General features: G+C 34.1%; 1 non-coding gene across 1 annotated transcript; it reads right to left on the reverse strand.

Annotated features, from left to right (window-relative positions):
* Nucleotides 1-13510: 13510 nt before the first annotated feature.
* Nucleotides 13511-13813, reverse strand: LOC149012295 (signal recognition particle RNA). The gene has a single exon (XR_016174263.1).
* Nucleotides 13814-14200: the final 387 nt, after the last annotated feature.

Raw genomic sequence — 14200 nt, forward strand, 5'->3', positions numbered from 1 at the left:
CACACATATTGTGTGGGTCTTTATAAGACCCATTGGGAGTCCCACCTATGAATTATTTTATTGTATTAAGGAATAGACCCACAAATATTTTGTGGGCCCACACATATTTTGTGTGGGCCCACACATATTTGATAAAAATAAATTGAGAAAGAAAAAGCGTATCTAATTGTGGGGAAGATTTTTCCCCAAATTTTCTTTAACCCACACTTATAAAAAGGGAAGAATAAATAGGAAGAAATAAATAAAAGAGAATAAAGAGGAAAAAAAGAGGAGAGAGGAGATATGAGAGAATAAATAAGGATTGATGAGTAAGTTTCTAATTATAAATGACATTCTGAATATCTAATAAGATTTTTTTTTCAAAAATTTCCTTTAATGCAAGTTTATAGAAAGAGATGAGAATAAATAGGAAGAAAAGATGTGAGAGAGAAAAGTTGGGAGAATAAATAGGAATTAAGGAGTTAGTTTTTAACTAGAGATGATTTTTATACCCATTATTTTACCTTTAAAAATTGTTCTCAATATTGGGGGGGGGGGCAAATAGTGACATTTCACATGTGAGAAGAGAAAAAAGTGGAAAAATGAAGGAAATTAATATAAAAAATCCAAAAATCCACTGTCTTGATGCCTCCGTGGAATTTCAAACCCCTCCAGTAGAATCAATATTGTTGTCATTGCCAATGCTATTGTTGTACTCTAGCCTTACTGAGTAGGGAAAACACCTCTTTCATTAAACCTGTCCCTTGTTCCTCCTCCATGCCTAATTTGGAAACCCTCTTGCCTAAGATAACACATATGACTAGCTCTTGTAATCCTTCCCTTCCTTCCATCCTAGGTCCCAGTCCTATATGCTCAACCCTCCCTAGCTTGCGTACCTCTTTTGCTATAAACAATTTACTAACCTCCTTGCTTCATCCAGATCCTACCTCTATCCCTCCAAACCACTTACTTCATCAATTGATCTCCTCAATTGGTGCCCACCACCAACACCCCCCCTCTAACTCAAGAATTATCCAACCTTCTCTCCCTAATGGGGCCCCCACCTTCACCCTGTTTAAGCCCATCCCTTAAACCCCACAACCAATTTCTTAGGCCTTATCACTAACTACCCACCCTCTCTTAATCCCCCTCCTTCCCTATATTAGCCCACTCCCAGCCTCTAACCCAATGCCAAACGTTGTCTCAACCTAAACCAAACCCCAACTATCATAGGTATGATTCCCTCTTAAGTGGGCCTAAATCCTCACTCCCTTTTCCCACTTCACCTAAGCCCTTTCTAATCCCTCCAACCCAAGCCCATATTTCTCCCTAGACATCTGGCCCACCCTACCCGTTCCTACCTTCCCCCTCCCTCAGCCATTCTCTTCTTCCCCTTCATCAACTGTTTTTTACCCTTTGAACTAGGGATCACCTATTTTTCTTAGGAGCCTAAATAACCCCATCATGTCTCATCCACCAATCTCCTCTGATTGTGGGCAACCTATCTTTTAAGTAAAATGGACCTCTCCCCATCGTGCGACAAGGACAACCTTGGAGTCTTCTGTTGTCACACCCCACCTGCCTGTATCAGTTACGCGTGACAACCCGTGGGTGCTATCCATCACATGATCCTCGATTTTATCATCAATAATAAATGCAAGTAATAATAATCATAAGCAAGAACAAGTTCGAATAATTAATTAAAAAGGATTACAGGAGTCCAAAATACTCCAAAGAAATGAATAAAAAAGAAGAATGAAAGAAATCAAGTTTCAAGATTTATCGAGTTCAGTGGAAGCAATAAATAAACTAAAGTAGTTTTATTCTTGTAACTCGCTCCTGGGTTATAGCCTTTGCTTCATTTTTAGCAATATAGGGAGTTCTTCAGCTTTGCTCCAAAGCCTTCTCAAAATCCAGAGCGATCTGTCATCACTGGGTGCTATAAGCGCACTCCATCCATTTGCCAGAGGTTTCATGACATGCATCTTCGTCTCCCATTGACGATACCACATTCTCTTCATAGGAGTTGCTCCAGTCATACAGAACCTCACCTTATTAGGTAAACCCATCTATATAATATAATGTAACATACAAATAAAAGGAATGAGTTCTGACAAACTCAGTAAGGAAAACACTTCTCACATACATATCGAAAAAATATCCAAGTAAGCATATATGTAATGAATGTTATGCAAATATATGAATGCATCTAGAATCTAACTATGCAAGTCTGTATGTGGTTGATATGCTTTAAGATATAACACCAGCCCTTTTCTGGGTAGGTCTAGTCACTCTGATCCCTCACACACTGGTTACCTCTATTAGGATCTCGGGTAAAGGGATTCAGTCCTCGTAAATCAACCATGGCTAAGGTTTAGGTCAACACTCTCTTACCACGGCCATTGGCATGAATACTGGAGCATGTCGGGGTTTCTAATTCAATGCAAGGTCATACGGTAACATACTATATGTAGTCCAGATACTTCCCCTATGGCACCAATCAACTTGGTTCAGTATCTTTCCCTACCTAGGAATGAAAACCCTCACGGATTGGCTACCGTTGTTGGACTCCATTCCCTAACCCTATGGTCATCCACATATTGTTGGGGCGGATGTTCTCATAACCCCTCATGACTCTTGGCCGCTCCTTGGATATCCATAAGCCCAAACCCTAACATATGCAACCCTACCAATGCATGATCAATAGTGGACTATTGAATCTCCACATAGACTGGTTACCGCTGTAGGATGAAACAGAGTCACGTCACTATTATCACGGGTCATTCGGCTTCAATTCTCCTACCGAAGCATGTATGGGGTACTTAGCCATGCAATCTAGACTCTTTAGATATGTCATCCAACAATCATGAACTATTCAGCATTAGTAAGCATGTGTCCCATACCACAACCCTGTGATATCCCAAGCAATGTATACCCAAATGGAGAATATTTATTAGAAAGAACTATAGGAAGTGGTATGAATGTTGGGAAACAATTTCTCCTCCACAGAATTTGGGTTGTGGATGCTACAGCAACACTGCAGCACAAAGCATATGTCAAAGAACCTATAACACAATTGCATATGGGTATCTTCCAATCCACATATGCACTAACATCCTATTTCAAAGCCTTCATATTCCTATGGGGAATTGAACTGAGGATGCAAATTACGCCCGAGTTCCAATAATGGTTACGTGAGGCAGGTGACTATTCCTACCCTACCTACTAATTAGCTAAACCCAAATAAGAATTAAGCTAACTCACATTATTCAACAATTATCTAGCTCTAATTAACTTTTAAATTAACTAAAACCACATCATTCACTCACAGATGGTCAATCAATAAATGAAATTACTCAAAAACGCATATGGTGAATACATTGATCATAAACTGTGCTACAACAGAGCTCCAACAAAGTGGATAATTACAGCTCAAATCACAGGTTCGGGTACTCTCATCATCCCAACAAACTAAGAAATTAGTTCATATTAAGCTTCAAACACAGAGAAATAAGTGTATCCATTAACAAAGTTCAGCTAGAATATGAAGAAGTAAGAATGATAAAACCAAATAGAAAACTGGGAGATGCTTCCACAATGCTCCAGTCTCCTATCTCTAGCAGAGCTTCTTCATGCACGAGCTCCACCTCCGTCTCCCTTTGCCTCTGGTTCTCCTCTCCCGTTCTTCTCTTTCTTCCTCCTCTTTATTTTCCCCAATTTTCTCCCAAAGTGAAAAGGTAAAAGTGGCTTGTAGGATTATAACCTTTTCTTTTGATATCAAGGGCTGAGATCCTTCATGTAGTGACAAGAAGAAAGTCCAATTAGTTAGTCCTTTTCAGTCATTTCACTAAGTGGTACCACGTGTGTTCAATCTGGGAATATTCTGCTATTGCAATGCTGCAGCATCTTTACAACAAACCTGAGAAGACATATTCTTTGTTCCTCTTTTATGTTTCATGTCATATCTTCCTTCATGATTCTTTTCCTACAAGACCAAGAGAAAGACTGATCAATTCCATCCATTAATTCAATAGAAATTCATGCATGAATGACATAAAAGACCTTTACACAATACAAAAACACTAAGACTCACTAAAACGAAATTTAATGACGATTAACACTAAAACAAAGATAAAATACTCTTAAATCAAGCTATCTCAAGTATATAATTACTAGAATTAACTCTATTTCATAGAGTTATCACACATTTCCGTTGACAAAGATAAAGTCCCTTGGTAGAATGAGTAGCCTCAATAACCAAAAAACACTTGAGCATACCAAAGTCCTTAATGTAAAAATGTTGGTGAATCATGGCTTGGATAGATTGAATCAAAGTATTGCTAGAAGCAGTGATGACAATATCATCCATATATAAGAGACAATATCCTCTCGATGTCTCAATGTGAACAAAGAATGGTCCGCTTGGGGTTAGAGAATCCAAATTCATGTAATGTAGTGGAGAACTAAGCGAACCATTGTCTAGAGGCCTATTTGAGTCCATATAAAGACTTATGTAGGTGACACACTAGGTTCTCCCCTTTTCGACAATAACCTGGTGGGGAAACCATGTGAACCTCTTCATCAAGATCTTCTTGGAGGAACACATTGTGAACATCCATTTGGTGTAAAAGCCAGCCACGTGCAGTAGCAAGAGCAAGAAGGACAAGTACAATTACAAGTTTCACCACAAGGGCAAATGTATAAAATCCTCTAAAATCCTAACTCGATAACCCATCATTTTAGGTCTACAAACCCAAAGTGCAAGTAGAAGGCAACTTTGGACCATTCGAGTTGAGACCGAAAGTTTGAAAATCAAACTTATGGACTTGGATGAACTAGAAGAAGACCCGGTCACCCTAATTAATTTCAAGAGGAGAAAGAAAGTCAATCCAGAAGGCATAAAAAGGAGATTTTGGCATGCACGTAAACCTATGTTGGAGGACTCCAATGCTAAGGCAAAGTATACAATTGATCTAGAAATGTTTAGAGGATTTTACACTTCGAAGCCCATAAAAAATGGTTTAGCATGTGAAAGATATCGGGCTGGTTGATTGGGGCTGGTGATCTTGTTTGACCAACTGCCCCCTACCGAGAAAAGGGCAGTTTCGGGAATTTAAGTTTAAAAACTCTATTTTGTTGCTGTTCCCCATTATGTTTTCCAAACCTATCAAGTGATGAATCATGTTATCTTTTCCATTTGAACTCAATTCATCCTCTTTGAGATGCCCGTGGGTGGCTCTCTGATAATCAAATTGGGGCTTTTTTATTGAGGACTAATTGGGATGTTTGGAAGATGTTTTTGGGACAATTCTACTATCCGATTAAAGTCCCAAACCACCCCCCCCCCCCCCCCCAAAAAAAAAAAAAGAGAGAGTTGATTTTGGAAAGAGCTCAAAATAGAGCAATTTGATCATCCAAGGGGCAGACAACCATGGGCGGTCGACCTGCCCTGGGAGGGTTGACTTCTCGCCCCCTATTCAACAGCACAGGTTGGATTCGTATGACACTTGTTTTGATTCCCAACTTAAACCTAATTTAGTCTTTATGTTTTTTAAGCTGCTTGTATCTTATTTATAATCTTGAATTTGTGGATTTCTTGGACAATTGAAGATCATTCTTGTCATTGAAAGGTGAGGAACACATTATCCTATATTGTGTATTTGACTTGATTCTATTTTTTGTTATTACAAATGTCAAATATCTTCTTATGAATAGTGTGAGAATTTGCACAAATAAAAGGTAATTTGACGTTTATGTTTATATTACTATTCAATTCATTTAGATGATGATTGTGAATGTAATGTGTTAAAAGTTTGGTGGTAGAATATATATATATATACCCATTACTCCTGATGCCTATGCATCCACTTAGACTCACTAGGTGCATGGTCAATAAGTGTCTGTCTAAATGTATTGTCTAAATTTAATACCGAAACTGTACCAAACCGTTTTTGTGAATACCTAAAGCGTACAGTATCGTTTAAATTTAGTAAGGTACGGTTCTGGTTTTCGGTATTCAAAGGTTGTACTATACTGAAACCGTATTGAATTACCAAAACCGTACCAATTGACACCCTTAAGTGTACTTAGAAGAAAATTACTAAGGGCCTTTTTGGTGTCAACTCCCATTCTCATTTTTCTGACATTTTTCATTCTATTAATTTTATTGGTGTCTATTTTAAATTCTATTTTTTGTTTAAAGAATAGAAGGGGGGAAAAAACCCAAAATCCTTGATAAACTTTTTTCTATTATGGATTATGGATTCAAAAATCATTCTATTAATTTTTACACAAGTCACTTAAATTTCAAATGCAAATTGAGGGTATATTATTAAACATACATTCTTTTTATGAAAATCCTATTGTTTCTCCTTTTTATCACTCCCAAATCCTAAAACTTCATCCTCAATTTTTACTATCTTGTTATAAATAATATTGATTGTGGATATCCATCTCCTTCCAATAGACAATACTTCCAATTGAAGATCTCAACCACCTCAGCATACAATCTTGGTGATTCACATTCCTATCTTAATTAAAGATTACAGTGATCTCAACACGCAATGTTGGCAGTCAATAATATTTTCATTCTATGTACCTTCTATCGTGGGCGGCAATCTATCTTTCCATATTAAGAATATCTTATTGTGTGTAAGAATCATATATTGTATTTCCATATCAGAGTAGATGCTCCTTCTACTATAAACATGTAATGCACTCAACTGAATGAATTACTTCTGATTGATCTTGTTCTAGTTTTCTTCTTTGTCTCTGATATATTCTCTTTATTTTATAACACGTTATCAGCACAATTCCGCTCGAAGTATTGCGTTTTGAGAAGAAAAACAGTAGACTATGTATCATTATGTTTTCTATTCCAAAGTGAAAAGAATGATCAACCTCCTCGCACGTTTTTGTAAACAATGGAGTTTACCTTGTCCGTCTTGAAATGTAAGTGCATCATGATAAAAATGTATGTGTTTTATTGAATCTATGAATCAAACAAATAATAAGATATTAGATTTCCTTAACAATTGTGATTTGTCATTAACAATTGATTTTATTTATTGTATATAGTGGTTGCTAGCTTTGCACCACAAATATTATTAAATGCACCTAAAGTTGCAATAATTGAAACTGTAAATAAATACAGTTTTACAGATGCAAATGAAGTTGCAAGATTTGAAGTTGTAAATGAGTACAGTTCTACAGAGTACAGTTCTACAGATGCACTTGAAGTTGCAAGATTTGAAATTGTATATGAATACAGTTTTGCAGATGCACATGAAGTTGCAAGATTTGAAACTGTAAATAAATACAGTTCTGTAGTTTTTGAAATTAATTTTCTATTGAAATTATAAGGAGAAAATATTATTCATGAAAATATGCCAGCAAATTTTAAAGTTTCAGATTTGTTGTTACAATAACAATATTGTAAAAGGAGTTTTAAGAAATACTCTGAATGATATCATGCCTATTTGTGGTTAAGTAAAATAATGGACTATTAATGAAAAATCATGAAGCTCATCCTATTGGTTCTGTTCCATTCCCTGAAGTGAATGCAGCAATTCATGATATGTCTGAAAGAAGGCAAAATTAAAATTATGGTCATAACTGTGGAAGAGGATGAGGCAAAAGACGAAATAATTACCGTCATTATTATGGAAATAAATAAGACAACAATAAGGATTCTCAATATAACAATTCAAGAAGTGAAGATAATATTTGTTACCGATGTGGTATGAAAGCTATTAGACATGTATCTGTCATACTCCACAATATTTAATTAAGCTTGTAAAACCTTAATTAAAGAAATAAAAATAATGTGAAGATAAATTGGATTTTTCAAAATCATGATACTTGAGCAATTTTTGCCTATAAAATGAATGATTTTGATGGCCTCACAGATACTACACATCTAGATGCTATAAACTTCTTTGAAGATAACAGTTGAATATTTGATTATGTTATTAGAATTCAAATAAAAATAAAAATTAATATTATATTAGTTTGTAGTTCTTTTCTCTTCAAATCTCATCTCATATGTTAGTTTATCATAAATTTAATCTTTTTCCTCTATAATTTTTTTTATTGACTTTCTATATATCTTTTAATATATTTTGGTTCATTTTGATAAAGAATGTGAATATTCTCTTATATGCTGTGACGCATATTATATTGAGAGAAAAATATACATATTTGATGATGCGGAAGCCAATGTTCATCTAAAATCGGTAGTACAACATTGATTGGAAGCTCCGGAAGAGCTAATCTATTATTAGCTGGGAGATAAAATTGGCTATGAATAACTCATTATTTTGTAGTAAGTCTCAAAGAAACTTATTAAGTTTCAAAGCTATTTGCCAAAATGATTATCAGATTGAGACTACAAATAATGGTATAAGTAAATATCTATACAAAGGTATTAGATATTTCTCCCAATTCGTACTACACGAATATCACATGGTTGAAACACATGCTTGGGTAAATCAAATGAACATTGATTCCAATAATTTTATTATTTGGCATGACCGGTTGAACCATCCCTAATCAAGTATGATGCAAAAAAATTATTGAAAATTCAATTGTCATCCATTGAAAAACCAGAAGATTCTTCAATTAAGTGAATTTTCTTGTATTGCTTGATCTCAAGAAAAATTTATTATTAAATATTCACCAGCTAAAGTTGAGATTGAACATTCTACGTTTTTGAAACGTATTGAGGGTGAAATATATGGACCATTCACCCATCATGTGGACCATTCAGATAATATATGATTTTAATAGATGCATCTATAAAGTGTCACATGTATGTTCATTATGAAATCGCAATTTGGTGTTTGTGAGATTGTTTGCTCAAATAATGAGATTAAGAGCATAATTTATGGATTATAAGATAAAGACAGTTTGTCTTGATAATGCTGATGAATTTAAAACTTAGGCTTTATGATTATTGTATAACAACTGAGATCACAGTTGAATAGCCTGTTGCTCATGTTTATATCCAAAATGGTTGGTAAAATTATTTATTAATTATCTTCAATTAATGGCTAAACCATTGTTTTTGAGAACAAAACATCATTTGTACGCATCAAGCCAAAAGGTTGTCATAAATTCTCCCTATTACAATTGGGATTATATGTTGGATATGAATCTCCTTATATAATTCAATATATTGCTAATGATAGAAGATTTATTTAATGCAATACTTGCTGAGTATTATTTTGATGAATTAGTTTTTCCAACATGAGGGGGGAGAGAATAAACAGTTGGAAAAAGAGATTGATAGTATGCATTATCATTATCTTATTAGATCCTCGCACTGAGCACTGTGAACTTGAAGTTCAAAGGATAATGCAATAAATATTATAAATCAACTACCAGATTTGCTGACTTGCTAAGAGTTACTAAATCTCATATTCCAGCTGTAAATGCTCCAATTAGAATTGATGTTCCAGTAGGACAATCTATTAGTGCAAATGAAATTAAACCACGTTTAAAACGTGGAAGATCAATCGGTTCCAAGGATAAAATCCTAGAAAAATAAATGAGCAAATGATCAAGATGGTCATAAAATAGAGACAATTGATTATGAAAATCCTGAAAACATAACTTTCTATAAAACCCCAGAAGAGGTTCAGGTACCTGAAATAATGAAGAGATCTCGATTAGTTATGCCATTGCAGGAAAAAGATGGAACCGAAAAGATAAAGTTGTTGACAACATTTTTGCATATTATGTTATTGTTGAAATAATACAACAAGACGAAGATCTTGAACATAAATTTGTTGATGAATATAAATCAAGAAATGATTGGCCAAAATGTAGAGACGCAATTCAAAGCAGAATTGAATTCGCTTGAAAATAAAAGTTTTTGGACCTGTAGTCCAACATCTTAAGGTATAACGCCAGTGGGGTACAATTGAGTTTTCTGAGAAAAATGAAATGAGAAAAAGAATGAAATCGTGATATATAAAGCATGAATTATGGCACAAGAATTTTCGCAGATGCCTGGCATTGATTACATGGAAACATGTTCTCTTGTGGTGGATGCAATCACCTTCAAATATTTTATTAATCTGGCAGTATATGAAAATTTTGACATGCGTCTAATGGATATTATTACAGCCTATTTATATGGCTCACTCGAGTGTGAAATATATATATATATATATATAAATCCCTGAAGGATTCAAAATGACTGAAGCATATAAAAATTCCTAGGAAGTTTGTTCAATAAGGCTTCAAAGATTATCAAGGCATATATGGTAATCTCTTTAGTGGATATTTACTAAATGAAAAGTATAAAAATGATCCAATTTATTATTGTGCCTTTATTAAAGGATATGGATCTAATTTTAATAAGTATATATGATGATGATTTAAATATCATCGAAACTCCTGAAGAGTTTCCAAAAGCAGTAGATTATTTGAAGAAAATTGAAATGAAAATCTTGAAAAGACAATGTTTTGTCTTGACTTGTAAATTGAGCATTTGACGAATGAAATATTCGTTCATCAATCAACTTATAAGAGAATATTTTGAAGAGATTTTATCTAAATAAAATACACCCATTGAGTACCCAAATGGTTGTGAGATCGCTCAATATAAAGAAAGATTCATTTCGACCCCAAGAAAACAGTGGTGAATTTCTTGGTCCTGAAGTATCATATCTTAGTGCAATTGGGGCATTACTGTATCTTGCTGATAATACACAATCAGATGTGGCATTTTCTATAAGTGTATTAGCAAAATTTATCTCCTCTCCAATACGAAGACACTGAAATGTTATAAAACATATATTTCAGTATATTTGAGAAATTATTGACATGATATTATTTCATGAATGTGGATATCAACTTACTTGTTATGCAAATGCAAGATTTTTATCTAATCTATATACAACTAGATCTCAAACAGGCTATTTATTCACAAGTGAATGTTAGCTATTTTATATTTGGTTTAGATCAATGATACAACACATTCAGGAAGCATGCAGTCTTCTACTAGAATAAGGGGTTTGAACAATATTATATGAAGATTGTGCTGCATGCATAGCTCAATTGAAGCGATGATACATCAAAGGAACGATACATATTTCACTGAAATTCTTCTTCATTCATGGTCTTCAATGAAATTGTGAAATCGATGTTCAACAAACTCGTTCAAGTGATATTTTGACAGATTTATCTACTGAGAAGTTGCATACTTCAAGTCTTGAGAAGCTGATATATGATATTGGAATGTACGTACTTAAAGATACTCAATGATGTTATCATCAGGGGGAGTAAAATACGTGCTGCACTCTTTTTTCCTTAACCAAGGTTTTGTCCCACTGGGTTTTCCTGGTAAGGTTTTTAATGAGGCAGCTACCAATACGTATTATTTAGATATGTATACTCTTTGTCCTTCACTAAGATTTTTTCCCACAGGGTTTTTTTCTTAGTAAGGTTTTAACGAGGTACATTATCTATTGATGAACATCCAAGGGGGAGTGTTATAAATAATATTGATTGTGGATATCCATCACCCTCCAATAGACAATACTTCCAATTGAAGATCTCAACCACTTCAGCATACAATCTTGGTGATTCACATTCCCATCTTAATTGAAGATTACAGTGATCTCAACACGCAATGTTGGCAGTCAATAATATTTCCATTCTATGTACCTTTTATCTTGGGCGGCAATCTATCTTTCCATATTAAGAATATCTTATTGTGTGCAAGAATCATATATTGTATTTCCATATCAGAGTAGATGCTCCTTCTACTATAAATAGTAATACACTCAACTGAATGAATTACTTCTGATTGATCTTGTTCTAGTTTTCTTCTTTGTCTCTGATATATTCTCTTTATTTTATAACATATCTTTTATTATCAAATTCTATTTGGACATACCAAAATTTTGTCTTATTCCATAATTTATTTTGGATAAAAGTTACCAGACAATTTTCCATTTTTTTACCAAAAATAAATTCTTATATAATTTCTTTTGGATAGACAAAATGGAGAATTTATACAAAAAAAAAAAAAAAAAAAAAAAAAAAACTCTAATTCATGATGAAAATTTTACTTGGCCATGGTTCCATGGTATTTTTCCCTTCATATTGTAAAAGTTTCTATGTTAAAAATTTTATTGCATTATTTTATATTCATTTGTTTGGATGTGTTACTGTTATAATACATATTATTTTATATTTAGTTCTTGATGTATATCTCCATTATTCAAATACAAGCATGATAGTGACCGTTTTTCCCAACAAAATGCAAGCTCTTAAAATGAAAAATACATATTTACACAAAAAAGGGGACTAGATATGAATGAAGGGAAAGAATGAACACGATGGTCAACTATAAGGGAGTATGCAAAGAATTTCAGATTTTATTATATAGAAGTAAACCTAAATTATAAAGACCTGCAGAGAACATTTAGTCCTTCATCTAGATTGAACAACAACTATATGGGTTAGGATCTATCATCTATCCGCCAATGATGGGTTAATTAAGCGGTTAAAGACCTGCCCTCCCATGGGGAGGTTCGCACCCACTCGGCGGCGTATATTAGTAATTTAGTTCCCAACCCATACTAACAAGCTAGTGAGTGATTGAGGTGACATTTGGATAGAATTATCACCATCCAATTATACATCTAGAGACAATACTTTTCCTTCTTTCCTTCCTTCTCCTCTTCTTTCACATGAAGACTAGAGACAAATTGAAATATGCAAAATCTTTGTTAAAAAATGGTCCTTAAGACCATCTCTTTGCATTACAACTCATGTCACTAATCTACCCTATTTGCCCCCCTCAAATATGCTAGCCAATTGATTGATAGTTAAAAGTAATCTACTTTATTTGTTTCTTCCAATTTGCTAGCTAATTAATTGATGGTAAAAATATCATTAATGTTAGCTAACTAATTGATTGATTCTACACCTTCTTAATTGATTGTAAATACATTTTCTTGTACTTTTCATTTTAGGTAGACATTTTTTGTATTTCTTGTGTATATATACCTCTTAAGGTATTGCAAGTTTAGGGTTTGAAATATAGATGACTAGTTAGATTTTAAAGTCGTTTAAAGACTGCCATTCATTCATTTTATAGTAAACACCTCAACATTGGCAGGACATATTTCCCCATCTATCTTTAAATTATGACTTCAAGATAATCTGAACTGTGTGAGATGAAATTACTTTTCGGCAGTCGTCAATGATGAAAAACTAGGTGCATTCAAGTAGAATTGCTTCAGTGTTGCCGCAAAACCGTACAACTTACAGTCTAGATCAAAACTTGTGGTCGAGATGAAATCTCGAACACTTGTTTCACTTCGTTTTGGGTAAATGAATTTCTTTTTGGTAAAATTTAATTGCGAAACAAGTTTTGATCTTTGACCGTAGGCTGCAATGCGCAACATTCAAGCAAAGTCCGCATTTAAGACCTAAATACTATGTGGTAAATTTGTTCTCACAATAACAACTAAAATACTTTACAAGAATATATGTAAGACACTAATGAGTGTAAAAAGGTGATTGTTCGATTGAGATCATTTCTTGGGCCTCTATGGGTTGAAAGCACATCAGCCAGTTATCCTTCAACTGTCAAGAGCAGGTGGTTTTCACTGCTCTATGAAACCAGCCTGGTGCATCACCCTCTACTTTAGGAACCATGAAGCCTAGGCCTTTGCCTAATCCACATAGCTCAACTCCCAACTTGAATAGGGAAAATCAAATTTGGCACCTCCTAACCCGACCCAACAAGAGTTAAACCAACATTCAATCAGCTTGATGCCTTGCTTGGTTACAAACTCATGCTACAAAGCTCGGTGATTGATGATTGTAATGCTTAGATCTATAAGGAGGCAACCATTTTGAAAGTTTTTCGATGTGGAACTGAAGAGCCAAACACAGGTGTCAAAACTACACTGAGTGATGACTTCGGAAAATGAATATTTTATTCCTCATAACAATAAACCTTAAGTTATTAAACAAATGATAACTACTTTTTCAAGCATATAGCCAACAAAATTTTTTCTTATTGAAGAGATAGTTTATGTGTTCCAAACATTCGTACTGTTGCTTAGTACAAAACTTACTACAAGATTAAATCGTGTGTACAAGTCGTACAAAGTCATGATATCATTTGTACAAAGTTGATGGGGCTAGGGAATGGATCTTGTCAAACTGTCCTATAGACAGATGATAGAGCCTTTGT

The sequence above is a fragment of the Hakea prostrata genome, chromosome 6 (assembly GCF_041222555.1).
Source record: "Hakea prostrata isolate BN-2017 chromosome 6, UWA_Hpros_2, whole genome shotgun sequence".
Lineage (NCBI taxonomy): Eukaryota > Viridiplantae > Streptophyta > Magnoliopsida > Proteales > Proteaceae > Hakea > Hakea prostrata.